Below are 13,741 nucleotides of genomic sequence, written 5' to 3'. Positions count from 1 at the left end.
ACAAAGTAAGCATAGGAAAAGAAATAATAAGAATTAGAGCTGAGCCCTGGTTGGGTAGCTTAGTTGGTTGGAGTGTTGTCCCGATATGCCAAGGTTGTGGGTTCGGTCCCCAGTCAGGGCGCACACAAGAATCAACCAGTGAATGCATAAATAAGTGGAATAAAAAATTGATGTCTCTCTAAAAAATCAATAAAAAAGAATTATTTTAAAAAAGAATTAGAGCTGAAAGCAATGAAATTGAAAACAAGAAATCAACAAAGAAAATCAATAAAATCAAAGCTGGTTCTTTAAAAAGATCAATAAAATAGTAAGTTTCTATTAGGTTAACTAAATAAAAAAATAGAGGACACAAATATCCAAAACTTATAAAGAACTCATACAATTCAACACCCAAAAAAACAACAATCCAATTAAAAAATTGGCAAAGGTTCTGAGTAGACACACCTTCAAAGACAACATACAGATGGCCAATAGACATATGGAAAAAAGCTCAATGGCACTAAATACCAGAGAAATGCAAATTAAAACCACAATGAGATACCACCTCACACCTGTCAGAATGGCTAGCATCAATAAATCAACAAACAACTGTTGGCAAGGAATGAGAGGGATGCGGCCACTGTGGAAAACAATATGAAGTTTCCTCAAAAATTAAAAATGGAACTGCCTTATTACCCAGCAATTCCACTTCTGGGTATATATCCGAAAAAACTTGAAACTCTAATTCAAGAGAATACTAGTATACACACTCCTATGTTCATTACAGTGGTATTTACAAGATTTGGAAGCAGCCCAAGTTCCATCAGCAGATGAGTGGATAAAAAAAGCTGTGGTACGTCTATACCCCGGAATACTACTTGGCCATAAAAAAGAAGGAAATCTTACCTTTTATAACAGCTGGGATGGACCTTGAGAGTATTACACTGAGTGAAATAAGCCAGTCAGAATAAGACAAATACCTTATCCCAGGACTCCCCAAAACACAAGAGCCAAGAGTGTCAGAGAACCAAGAGCGTGACCTCCTCTGTTCAGGAGAGTAATTACCTCAGATCTTCCCGTGCTTGCAGTGGCCACGCCTACTCTGGCCAATGACCTGTTCCCAGGTGTGACTGACAGGGAGTACCTTCCCTATGTCACCCAGTCCTCACTGTGTGAGAAAGAATCTATTGTCCTCCTGCCCAGTCCCGCTGGGGACAGACCGGTGGCTCCCTGGGGCGTGTTAAACTGCAGCTTCCTGGCAAAGGAGCCCCAACTCATAGATACAGAGAACAGACTGACAGCTGTAAGAGGAGAGGGGAGTTGGGGAGTTGGGTGAAATAGATGAAGGGATAAAGCAAAATAAAACAAAACACCAACTCATAGACACTGATAGCAGTATGGTGATTGCCAGAGGGAAAGGAGGGTGGGAGAGGGTAGTAGAGTGTAAAGTGGGGCCAAATAGTGACACAGGAGACTTGACTTTGGGTGGTGAACACACAATACGATACATAGATGATGTATTATAGAATTGTGCACTTGAAACCTATATAATTTTATTAATCAATGTCACCCAATAAATTTAATAAACATTTTAAAAAGCAACAAATGAAAAAGGGGACATCACTAAAGATCCTCTGGACATTAAAAGGACAATAAAGGAATACTATGAATACCTGTGTGCCAATAAATTTGATAACCTAGGAAAACTTCTTGAAAGAGACCATCTTAAAAAACTCACACAAGAAGAAACAGAATTATGAATAGGCTTATATCTATTAAAGAAGTTGAATCAATAATTAATAAACTTCCAAAACAGAAATCACAAGGTCAAGACCGGTTCTGGTGAATTCTACCAAACATGTGAGGATGAAATAGTATCAATTGTCTAAAATCTCTTTCAGATGATAGGAGCAGAGGAAATACTTTCTAACTCATTCAACAAGGTATTACTTTAATACTAAACCCAGACAAAGACATTACAAGAAAAAAATAAAAAAACTACACACCAATATCTTATGAACATAGATGCAAAAACCATCAGCAAAATATTAGCAAATCAAATCACCCAAAGTATAGAAAGAATTACATATCATGAACAAGTGGGATTTATCCAGGTATGCAAGTCTGTTCAACATTTGAAAATCAATAAATGTAATCCATCACATCAACAGACTAAAAAAGAAAAATCAGTGATCATATCAATAAATGCACAAAACATGTTTGATAAATCCATTCATGATGCAAACTTTCAGTAAACTAGGAACAGAGGGACACTTTTTCAACTTGATAAGAACTATCTACAAAAAATATACAAATAGTATACTTAATGGTGAGAAACTCAAAGTTTTCCCACTAAAATCAGGTACAAGATAAGGATGTCCCCTCTTACCTCTTCTTTTCACTGTTGTACTGGAAATCCTTGTAATGCCATAAGGCAAGAAAAGGAAACAAAAGATATACAGATTGGGTCCAGCCAGTGTGGCTCAGTAGTTGAGTGTCAACCTATGAATTGGGAGTCACGGTTCAATTCTCCGTCAGGGCACATCCTGATTTGCAAACTCAATCCCCTGTAGGAGGCATGCAGGAGGCAGCTGATCAATGATTCTATCTCTCTCTCCCTCTCTTTTACTCTCTGAAATCAATAAAACCTATATTTTTAAAAAAGGTATGGATTGCTCTCTGAAATCAATAAAAACTATATATTTTTAAAAAGGTATGGATTTGGAAAGCAGAAATAAAACTGTCCTTGTTCATATAGATGGCCTGACTATCTATGTAGAAAATACAAAAGAATCGACAAAACAACTTCTAGAACTAATAAGTGACTATGGCAAGATTGTAGGATGCCAATTGCTGTTCTTTATGCCAACAATGAACAAGTGGAATTTGAAATTAAAAACACAATGTCATTTACATTGGCATTCAAAAAACGAAATACTTAGATATCAATCTAACAAAATATGTACCAGATTTATATAAGGAAAACTATAAAACGCTGATGAATGAGATCAAAGAAAAACTAAATCAATTTTATGTTCCTGGATAGGAAGACTCAATATTGTCAAGATGGCAGTTCTTCCCAACTTTACGCAAATCTACATACAATACATTCCCAATCAAAATCCTAACAAGTTATGTTATGGATATTTATTTAATATAAATAAAATAATATTATTTTATTATATGGAGAGGCAATAGACTCAGAATAGCCAAAGCAATATTGAAGGAACAAAGTTGGGGGATGATATTACCCACCTTCAAGACTTACTACAAAGCTACCCAATGCACGAATTTCATGCACCGGGCCTCTAGTAAATTAAATAATCCTGAAAGAAGCCAGAGGGAATAAACATCTTCCCTATAGGAAAAGAGTGAAGAAGAAATAAAGACATTCTCAGCCCCTCAAAAAATTTTTAAGAAATTTGTTGCCAGTAGACCTACCTTTCAAGAAATGTTAAAAAAGGTTATTTAGAGAGAAGAAAAATAATATAGACCAGAAACTTGGATCTACATAAAGAAAGGGAAAACACTGAATGTAAAATAAAAACTTTCACTTTTCTTACTCTTTTTAAAAATATATATTTTATTGATTTTTTACAGAGAGGAAGGGAGAGGGTTTTGCATGGACATAAGTTTTTAACTCCGTTGGGTATATACCAAGGAATATGATGGCTGGATCATATGGTAAGATTATGTTCAGTTTTCTAAGAAACTGCCAAACTGTCTTCCAAAGTGGCTGTAGCATTTTGCATTTCCACAACAATGAATGAAAGTTCCTATAGCTGCACATCTTTGTCAGCATTTATTGTTCTCAGTATTCTTGAATTTGGGCATTCTGATAGGTGAGTAGTGGTATCTCATTGGTTTTTTGTTTGTTTGTTTGTTTGTTTTAAATATATTTTTATTGATTTCAGAGAGGAAGTGAAAGGGAGAGATAGAAACATCAATGATGAGAAAGAATTATTGATTGGCTGTCTCCTGAATACATTCCACTGGGGATAGAGCCTGCAACCCGGGCATATGGCCTGACTGGGAATCACACCGTGACCTCCTGGTTCATAGGTCAACACTCAACCACTGAGCCATGCTGGCTGGGCCTTATTGTTGTTTTACTTTGCATTTCCCTGATAACATATATGGAGCATCTTTTTTGTTGTTGTTAATCCTCACCCGAGGATATTTTTCCATTGATTTTTAGCGAGAGTGGAAGGGAGGGTGGGAGACAGTGAAAAAGACACATCAATTGGTTGCCTCCCACACACACCTGACTGGGGCCTGGGATCAAAGCTGAAAAAAACATCAATGTGAGAGAGATACATTGATTGGTTGACACACACACACACACACACACACACACACACACACACTCAACCAGGGCCTGGGATTAAAGCTGAAACCCAGGTACATGCTCTTGACCAGGAATCAAACCCATGACCCTTCAGTACGCAGGCTGATGCTCTAACCACAAGCAACACTGGCCAGGGTCCTGCTCCTTTTTCTTTAAATACACTTCATCAATTCCACGATTTTCCAACAAAAAAACTTAGTTTGATCTTAAGCATTGGACCTGCTTTTATGCACTGACTAGACCCAACGCCAGTATTTCCCCGCTCTCACTGAGGCTGGTCTTGCAGAAAAGTCCTCTGACTCACAAAGCACCTTTTGGTTTTTAATCAACTTGTCAGTTCTTACACCTTCTGGTTCTCAAAGCACCGAGGGAGATGTGTCGGTCTGGGAGCTGGATGGAAATGATACGCCCCCACTTCAGTGCCATTGTTTTCAGTGGAATGAGTGTATGGTCTTTCTCCACTGCTAGTGGGAGTGGGGGTCCTGGGGTACCGCTGGAATAAGCATTCCAGGGGCCCCCATGGGAGGATGAGATGTGGTGGAAAGCTTTATTTTTGTGCAATTACATCCTTGGGTTTCCAAAGACCCATTTCCCTTAATCCGGTCCTAGAAGATGTGCAACTGGGGATTCAGTAGAGCTAGAAGCAAAGAGCCAGTATCCAAAGTTTTCTTTCCATGGTGGTCTTGGGTCTGGCGCGGCCTCAGACTGGTTACAGTCCATTGTGTGTGGAGTCCGCACGGCTGTGAGCCATGTGGGCAAATGCAGGGGAGCCAAGAGCGCACACCCCCTGCAAACAGAGTCCCAGGACTCCCCAAAACACAAGAGCCAAGAGTGTCAGAGAACCAAGAGCGTGACCTCCTCTGTTCAGGAGAGTAATTACCTCAGATCTTCCCGTGCTTGCAGTGGCCACGCCTACTCTGGCCAATGACCTGTTCCCAGGTGTGACTGACAGGGAGTACCTTCCCTATGTCACCCAGTCCTCACTGTGTGAGAAAGAATCTATTGTCCTCCTGCCCAGTCCCGCTGGGGACAGACCGGTGGCTCCCTGGGGCGTGTTAAACTGCAGCTTCCTGGCAAAGGAGCCCCAATGGCGTGCCTGTATTATTTGGCCTTCCCTTCGCTCCTTTCCTGTTACTCCTGACTAGGTTTATCACAACAGTATCGCCATGATGAAACTCCATCCCAACAAACAAAACGCCAAACAGACTGGAGAACAACAATTCTTCTTGGATCCCTATGCTATGGGAGGGCACAGGGCGAACCACTGCTCCTGAGATTAGAGAGACCAACAGGTGAAAACGGGGATCATGGGCTTCCAGAGCAGAGACTCAAAAGGGGAAACCACCCTGGGGACCAGCGCCTTAGGAGAACCTGAACTATAATTGACAAGTTGCTGTAGGCTCAGTGTGGGCAGGTCTGTGAGTTAAAAACTCCAGTCATGGGGGAGGAGGCACACCGTGGTGAGATTTGCCTCTGAAGCCTGGCCGTGTTGCCATAGAAAATATCAGAGAAAATGCCCTGGGGCTTCTGGCAGGGTGGAAGGGGAAAGGGACCATTTTGAAATACAGCAGAGCACTCTGCTCTTAACACGGCCAGCCCTCAGGGAACACGAGTCAGCCAGAGCCAACCCTGGTGTTACCAGAGCCTGACGGACTGCGGACTGCGGAGGGGAAATGCCTAATTCCAGCCGACTCTACCATCCCGTCTCACCTAGGGGCGGAGGGGGAGACAAACTGAGAAACACTGTGAAGTTCACAGGCCAGAGGCACACGCTCACTAACAGACCGAGACCTGATCACAGGACTGTAGAACACTCCCCCACCCCCCACCCCACCTCACCATCACATTACAAAAAGCCATTTGCAGTCGTTCCTTTTACCCAGGACATCAGCCCATCTATCAATAAAAAGTTACAAAGCATACTAAAGGCAGAACACACGTTGTGAAGTGGCAGAGCAAGCACCAGAGCAAGACAAGGCAGAGACGTTGGAATTATCAAACCAGGAATTTAAAACAATCATGATTAATATGCTAAGGGTCCTAATGGATAACGCAGACAACAATCAGGAACAGATGGACAATGTAAGCAGAGAGATGGATATCCTAAAAATAAAATAAAAGAGGCAGAAAGAAAGAAAGAAAGAAAGAAAGAAAGAAAGAAAGAAAGAAAGAAAGAAAGAAAGAGGAAGGAAGGAAGGAAGGAAAAGGGAGAGAGAGAGAGAAAAGAAAAGAAATTCTGGAGATTAAAAACTACTGTTACAGAAATGAAAAATGCCCTTGATGGGCTGGACATGACTGAAGAAAGAATCTCTGAACCAGGGAATATATCAATAGAATCCCTGAAAATGTAAAACAAAGACTGAGAAAACAAAGCCAGAATATCCAAGGACTGTGGGACAACTACAAAAGATGTAACATATGCAAACTTTCAGTAAACTAGGAACAGAGGGAAACTTTTTCAACTTGATAAGAACTATCTACAAAAAATATACAAATAGTATACTTAATGGTGAGAAACTCAAAGTTTTCCCACTAAAATCAGGTACAAGATAAGGATGTCCCCTCTTACCTCTTCTTTTCACTGTTGTACTGGAAATCCTTGTAATGCCATAAGGCAAGAAAAGGAAACAAAAGGTATACAGATTGGGTCCAGCCAGTGTGGCTCAGTAGTTGAGTGTCAACCTATGAATTGGGAGTCACGGTTCAATTCTCCGTCAGGGCACATCCTGATTTGCAAACTCAATCCCCTGTAGGAGGCATGCAGGAGGCAGCTGATCAATGATTCTATCTCTCTCTCCCTCTCTTTTACTCTCTGAAATCAATAAAACCTATATTTTTAAAAAAGGTATGGATTGGGAAAGCAGAAATAAAACTGTCCTTGTTCATATAGATGGCCTGACTATCTATGTAGAAAATACAAAAGAATCGACAAAACAACTTCTAGAACTAATAAGCGACCATGGCAAGATTGTAGGATTCAAGGTATACAAAAGACAATTGCTGTTCTTTATGCCAACAATGAACAAGTGGAATTTGAAATTAAAAACACAATGTCATTTACATTAACATTCAAAAAATTAAATACTTAGGTATCAATCTAACAAAATATGTACCAGATTTATATAAGGAAAACTATAAAACGCTGATGAATGAGATCAAAGAAAAACTAAATCAATTTTATGTTCCTGGATAGGAAGACTCAATATTGTCAAGATGGCAGTTCTTCCCAACTTTACGCAAATCTACATACAATACATTCCCAATCAAAATCCTAACAAGTTATGTTATGGATATTTATTTAATATAAATAAAATAATATTATTTTATTATATGGAGAGGCAATAGACTCAGAATAGCCAAAGCAATATTGAAGGAACAAAGTTGGGGGATGATATTACCCACCTTCAAGACTTACTACAAAGCTACAATAATTAAGGCAGTGTGGCATTGGCAAAGAGTAACAAATAGATCAATAGAGCAGAATAGAGCCCAGAAAAAGACTCCCATAAATATAGTCAACTGATCTTTGGCAAAGGAGCTATGGTAACACAATGGAACAAAGATAGTCCTATTTTAAATGGTGCTAAAACAAGCAGACATCCACAGGCAAAAAAAAAAAAAATGAATTTCAACATAGACCTCATACCCTTCACAAAAATTAACACAAAATGGATCATACACCCAAATGCAAAATGCAAAACTATAAAACTTACAGAAGATAGCAGGAGAAAACTTAGATGACCTTGGGTATGGTGATGCCTTTTTAGATGTAAGCATATGAAAAGATACTCCAAATCATGGAAATGCAAATAGAAAGAACAATGAGATGCCACTATGCACCTATTAGAATGACGGAGAATCCAAAACTCTTGACACCACCAAATGCTGGCGAGTATGTGCAGCAGTAGGAACTCTCGCTCACTGCTGGGGGAGTACAAAACGGGGCACCACTTGGGGAAGTTTGCAGTTTCCAACAAAACTAAATATACTCTTATCCGATGATCTGGCAATTACTCTCCTTGGCATTTTACCCAAAGGAGCTGGAAACTTATGTCCACACTGAAACCTGGAAAAGAATGTTTATAGTAGTTTTATACATAATTGCCAAAATTTGGAAGCAACCAAGATGTCTTTCAGTAGGTGAATGAATACATAAATTGTGGCGTATCCAGGCAATGGGGTATTAGTGCTAAAAAGAAATGAGCTATCAAGTCATGGAAAACACAGAGGAACCTTCAATGAGCATTACTAAGTGAAGAGCCTATCTGCAAAGGCTACATTCTGTATGATTCCAACTATATGACATCTGGAAAAGGCAAAACTATGAAAACAATAAAACGGTCAGTGGTTTCCAGGGGTAAGGCGGGGGAGGGCAGAGATGGCTAGGCAGAGCACAGAGGATTTTTAGGGCAATGAAAAATCCTGTATGATATTATAAAGAGACATGTGTTACTGTACACTTGTCCAAACACATAGAACGTACCACTCCAAGAGTGAACCCTAATGTAAAGTGTGGACTCTGTATGATAATGACGGTTTTTTGTGTGTGTGGTTTTTTAAAAAATATATATTTTTAATTGATTTCAGAAAAGAAGGGAGAGGGAGAGAGAGATAGAAACATCAGTGCTGAGAGAGAATCATTGATTGACTGTCTCCTGCACGCCCCCTACTGGGGATCAAGCCCGCAACCCAGGCATGTGTCCTTGACGGGAATCAAACCGGGGACTCTTCAGTCCACAGGCCGACCCTCTATCCAATGAGCCAAACCGGCTAGGGCAGAGACTGTTTTAATGTAGGTTCATTCTTGGTAAATCTATTCATTCTGGTGGGTGGTGTTGATAATGGGGGGATATGCATGTGTGGGTGCAGAGGAAATGGGAAATCTCTATACGTCCTTTCAATTTTGTTGTAAACCTAAAATGCTGTTTAAAAAAATGTCTTTAAAAAGAAAAAAGCAGAGTATGATGAGAATATAAGTAGAAGACACAATGGGTACTACAAAATTAAGATACAGGCTTAACATATGCCAGTCCCAATTTAACTTTGTTTTGCGTTTGAAGAATGTATGTAGCACTTTCTTATATATTTTTACATATTGAAAACTGGACTTGGTCTAACTATCTTTCTTTCCTGTTATCCTACAAAGTTGATGCTTAAGCCTCAAGCTGATTTCATTGGTGCATGAGAAACAGTGGGTGCAATCTGCGAGGAACCAGATTCCCCTCCGGCAGCAGAGTAAAATGGAGTCTGTGTCACCCCTCGAGTACGTAGTAGGTGCTGTAGTCCCACGGGGCCAATGTGCAGATTCTTTAAAATTTTTTATATAATTGTGTAACTTTTTTTGCATTTTTACCGGATGACATTGTTTTTTACAATAAAACCTTTTCTGATTGAAAACTTTTTTTAAAAAGCATATGTTGGGATTGCATGAGAGAGTGTCCGCAAAGCCTATGAGCAGAATTGCTAACAAAGAGGGCCCAGGTGCGAGATCGCCTCCTCTGTCCGGAGGGCCTGCTTGTCCTCAGGACGCAGAAGCAGGTCTGCGAGCTGGTTCACTGGGCGGAGCAAGGCCCGAGGCCACAGGCAGCTCCTGGGCCGCAGAGCAGCAGTGGCTCGGACAGAAATGTGAGCTGGGAGCGCTCTCCCTTCTGGGCTTTTCGCGCAGCTGCTCTGTGGTTTCTGCCCTGTGTGCCCTGAGAGAACTTTGGCATTTGCTGAAAGGTCATGGGCTGCAATTTTAGATCACTGGGTAACTCGAACGTCTAACACTGAAACGCAGCTGCGAGGACTGATTGCGGCACTCAGCCGCCAGCCTGGGCTAGGTGGTGGCAGAGGCAGCAGAGCCTGGACGACTGCTGATCAAGGACACTCACCAATGCCTCTCCCTCCGGACCCCGCGGACCCAGTCTTCCCCCACTCTTCACATCCACGGCTGCCGGGCACCCTGCTTCCCCCATAGTTGTTTTAAAGCAGGGGTTGGTTTGTTTCACTTCCAATCTGGTGTGAAAAGTACTTTATAAAGCATAATAAAAAGAGTTACTGGAAAGGTCAATAAGCACATGAAAAGATGCTCAGCATCACTGATTATTAGGGAAATGCCAACCAAAGCCACAAATTAGATATTTCACTGAACTCATCAGAATGGCTGTTATAAAACATACACACACACACACACACACACACACACACACACACGAAAACAGCAATAGTTGGCAAAGATGTGGAGGTATTGGAACCCTTGTGTACCACTGGTGGGAATGTAAAATGGTGCAGCTGTGTGGAAAGAGTTACAGTAGTTTCCCAAGGTATTAAATATAGGATTAACCTATGAGTTAGCAATTCACCTTCTGCGTATGCATTCTAAAAAAAATGAAAGCAGGGACTCAAAGAGATATCCACATTCATGGCAGCATTATTCACAATAGCCAAAAGGTAGGAGCAACGTAGGTGTCCGCTGACAAATGGATGGATAAACAAAATGTGCTGTATCCATATGATGGAATATGACTCAGACTTAAAAAGGAGGGAAACGCAGACAAATGCTACGATATGGACGAACATTATGCTGAGTGAATAAGGCAATCACAAAAGGACAAATATTGCATGATTCCACTTATACTGGTATAAAGTACCTAGAATAATTAAATTCATAGAGACAGAAAGTACCAGCTGCTGGGGACTGAGTGGGAATTATTGTTTCCTGGGCACGGAGTTTTATTGAGAAGATGAAAAAGTTCTGGAGATGAATGGTGGTTGCAAAATAATGAACTTAATGCCAATGAATTATACACCTAAAATAGTTAAAATGGAAAAAAATTACTGGAAATAGTGAAATTTAAAAATAGTTATAAAATATAGGGCCTGGTTGTTTACTGTTAGATTGCAATCTCATTTAAAATTAAATTACATTTTATTGTTGAATTTAAGTTACATTTCAATAAATATGAACAGAACAAGCATAACATTTGAAAAGTGCTATAAATACTCTCAATTTTTCTACCTACCTGCTCATGGACCAGTACAGTTTGCAGACTGTCCATGATCCACTTGTATTTTGCTTTGCAATGAAGTGACTTTTAAAAAATGTACAGCTGCATGAATTGTAGCACACAGATTCAAGTTGTTATCACTAGCAGCAGGATATAGAACAGTTCCATCAGGCAAAATACTCCCGTGTTCTGTCCCTTCCTCTCACTCCCAGCCCCCGGCAACCATGGACTTGTTCTCTAACTCTGTGATTTTGTCTGGCTGAGAATATAACACAAATGGAACCGTAGAGCATATAGTCTTGAGACTGGCTTCTTTCACCAGCACAGTGCCTTTGAGATTCAATCCAGTGCCACATGTAACAATAGCTTGTTCCTTTTTATTGCTGAATAGTATTCCACTGTATATCTACTATAGGTTTTCCATTCACCCTCGAAGAGCATTGTGTGCTTGTAGTTTCTGACAATTATAAATAGAACCGCTACAAATATGTGTGAATGGGTTTTTGTGCGAATGTACAAGTCCATTTCTGTAAGGAAGATGTGCTGTCTACCCTGCGTGACTGCTTTGCACCAATCATGTGGGAAACCCTTCCTCAGATGACAAGGTCAGAGTTCAAAGGAAACCTGGACCCTGTGAGCTCCGCCTCTCTCTTCACCTGGCAGCCATTCACGGGTACGAGCCTGCTCTTTCTATGATTATCTCTGAAGAATCACAGTTGAACCCCCACGTGAAAGACAAAACTTATTTGTTAGTGGCAACATGACTCAGCGGGACCACAGAAAGTTCCATTCTACAGGCCTCACCATTTCCAGAAGCTGCAGGGGGAGAGGGTTTTCTGGCTGAGGTCCTGGTGATGTCAGCATGCGATGTTCTGACAGAGGGGTTCCTCTTCTAGAGCTGGACTTAGGGAAGCCCTGCACAGTGCAGACCCACAGAGGAGGACGCTTGCTGCAGCGCTTCTGGAGGGCACACGCTTCCAAAGCAGCCTGGGGTGCAGCACGGCTCTGGCCCCACGGTGGGCGGCAGGCACCGTGATGTTGACGCAACCCTTGCAGCAAGGGATCGCCGTGGGACACGCACCCGGCCAGTTCTGTGTAAGTGGAGGTCTGTGGGGTGGGGGCGAGGTGTGTTCTGGGGAAATTTTTCTTTTCTAATGAAAGGGAACTGGTGTAGTTGGAGCTGCCCTTTCTCTCCTCCGTATGGGCTCGATGTTCAGAGCCGTGGTGGCCATTTTGTGCCCCCAAAATGACAAGCCTGGGGGCAAAAGCCAGCACCAGGGATCACAGAGAAGAGAGAGGGGTCCCGAATGGAACCCTGAACAGCCGGAAGAGTGCCAGCAGACACCTCTGGGTGCACGTGAGAAAACTGGGGGAAAATAAACCCCCACATATTTAAATCTCTCTGAGTTTTCCATTACTTGTAGCTAAACACATTCCGATTGAAATAACTGTCAAAGGAAAACAATCAAATTGCAGAGCAATCTGCATATTCTCATTTGTAAAATGAAATTATATATACATATATAATAGCTATATATACATAAAAAATTTGGAAGGGTAACAATAGCTAACAAGTATTGAGCACCAATTGTGTGCCAGGCACATCTTACCACTTTAATCCTCACAACCACACTATAAGGCAGATGTACAAGTGGGGAAACTGAGGCTCTATACCACTAGCACACCACTAGGTGGGGACTCAGAGTCAGGTCTGTCCATCCATAGGGAAAGTGCCTGGCCCACCCTATGCAGACCCTTCCCAAGCCTACTTCCAGTACAGACTCCCACCAGCTGCAAGGCAGTTATATCTAGGGAGTGGGTTGGGGGATGGGCTGGTGGTGAGGACTTTTTCTTTATATACTTCTGCAGTGTTTCCTTTTCAATAAGTAAGCCTCTATATATATAAAAGCCTAAGCGACTAGCCGACTGGCCGACTGGCCAACCCACCAACCAGCCTACTGGCCAGTAGCTATAACACACACCGACCACCAGGGGGCAGACGCTCAACACAGGACCTGCAGAGCTGCAGTGACTTGGCAACAGCGGTTCTCTCGTGATGGGCCGGAACCAGAGAGGAGGGAGCCCGATTCCGGAGTGCATCACCCAAGAACTGCCCTCTCACAATCCGGGACCCCTCGGGGGATGTTGGAAAGCTGGTTTTGGCCTGAGCCCTGCAGGTCTGGCCAAGGGACCCCCACCGGTGCACTAATCTGTGCACCAGGCCTCTAGTTTTTGTTATAAAAGTACAAATCTAGAAGAATTGATAAAATAACCCTGGTGCTAGGCACTGTGCTAAGAATATAATTTATTTCTTCCAGATTTGGATATCTCTTAGGGCTTTCCATCCAATCATACATGTTTTTTTGGAAACAAAAAGCATCTTTCAAACTTACAGGACAGAACCCTGGCTAAGAGGTCCCAGGAC

Source organism: Myotis brandtii, unplaced genomic scaffold, assembly GCF_000412655.1.
Source record: "Myotis brandtii unplaced genomic scaffold, ASM41265v1 scaffold419, whole genome shotgun sequence".
Taxonomy (NCBI): Eukaryota; Metazoa; Chordata; class Mammalia; order Chiroptera; family Vespertilionidae; genus Myotis; species Myotis brandtii.
The sequence above is the reverse complement of the archived record's forward strand: the minus strand, read 5'-3'. Positions refer to the sequence as shown.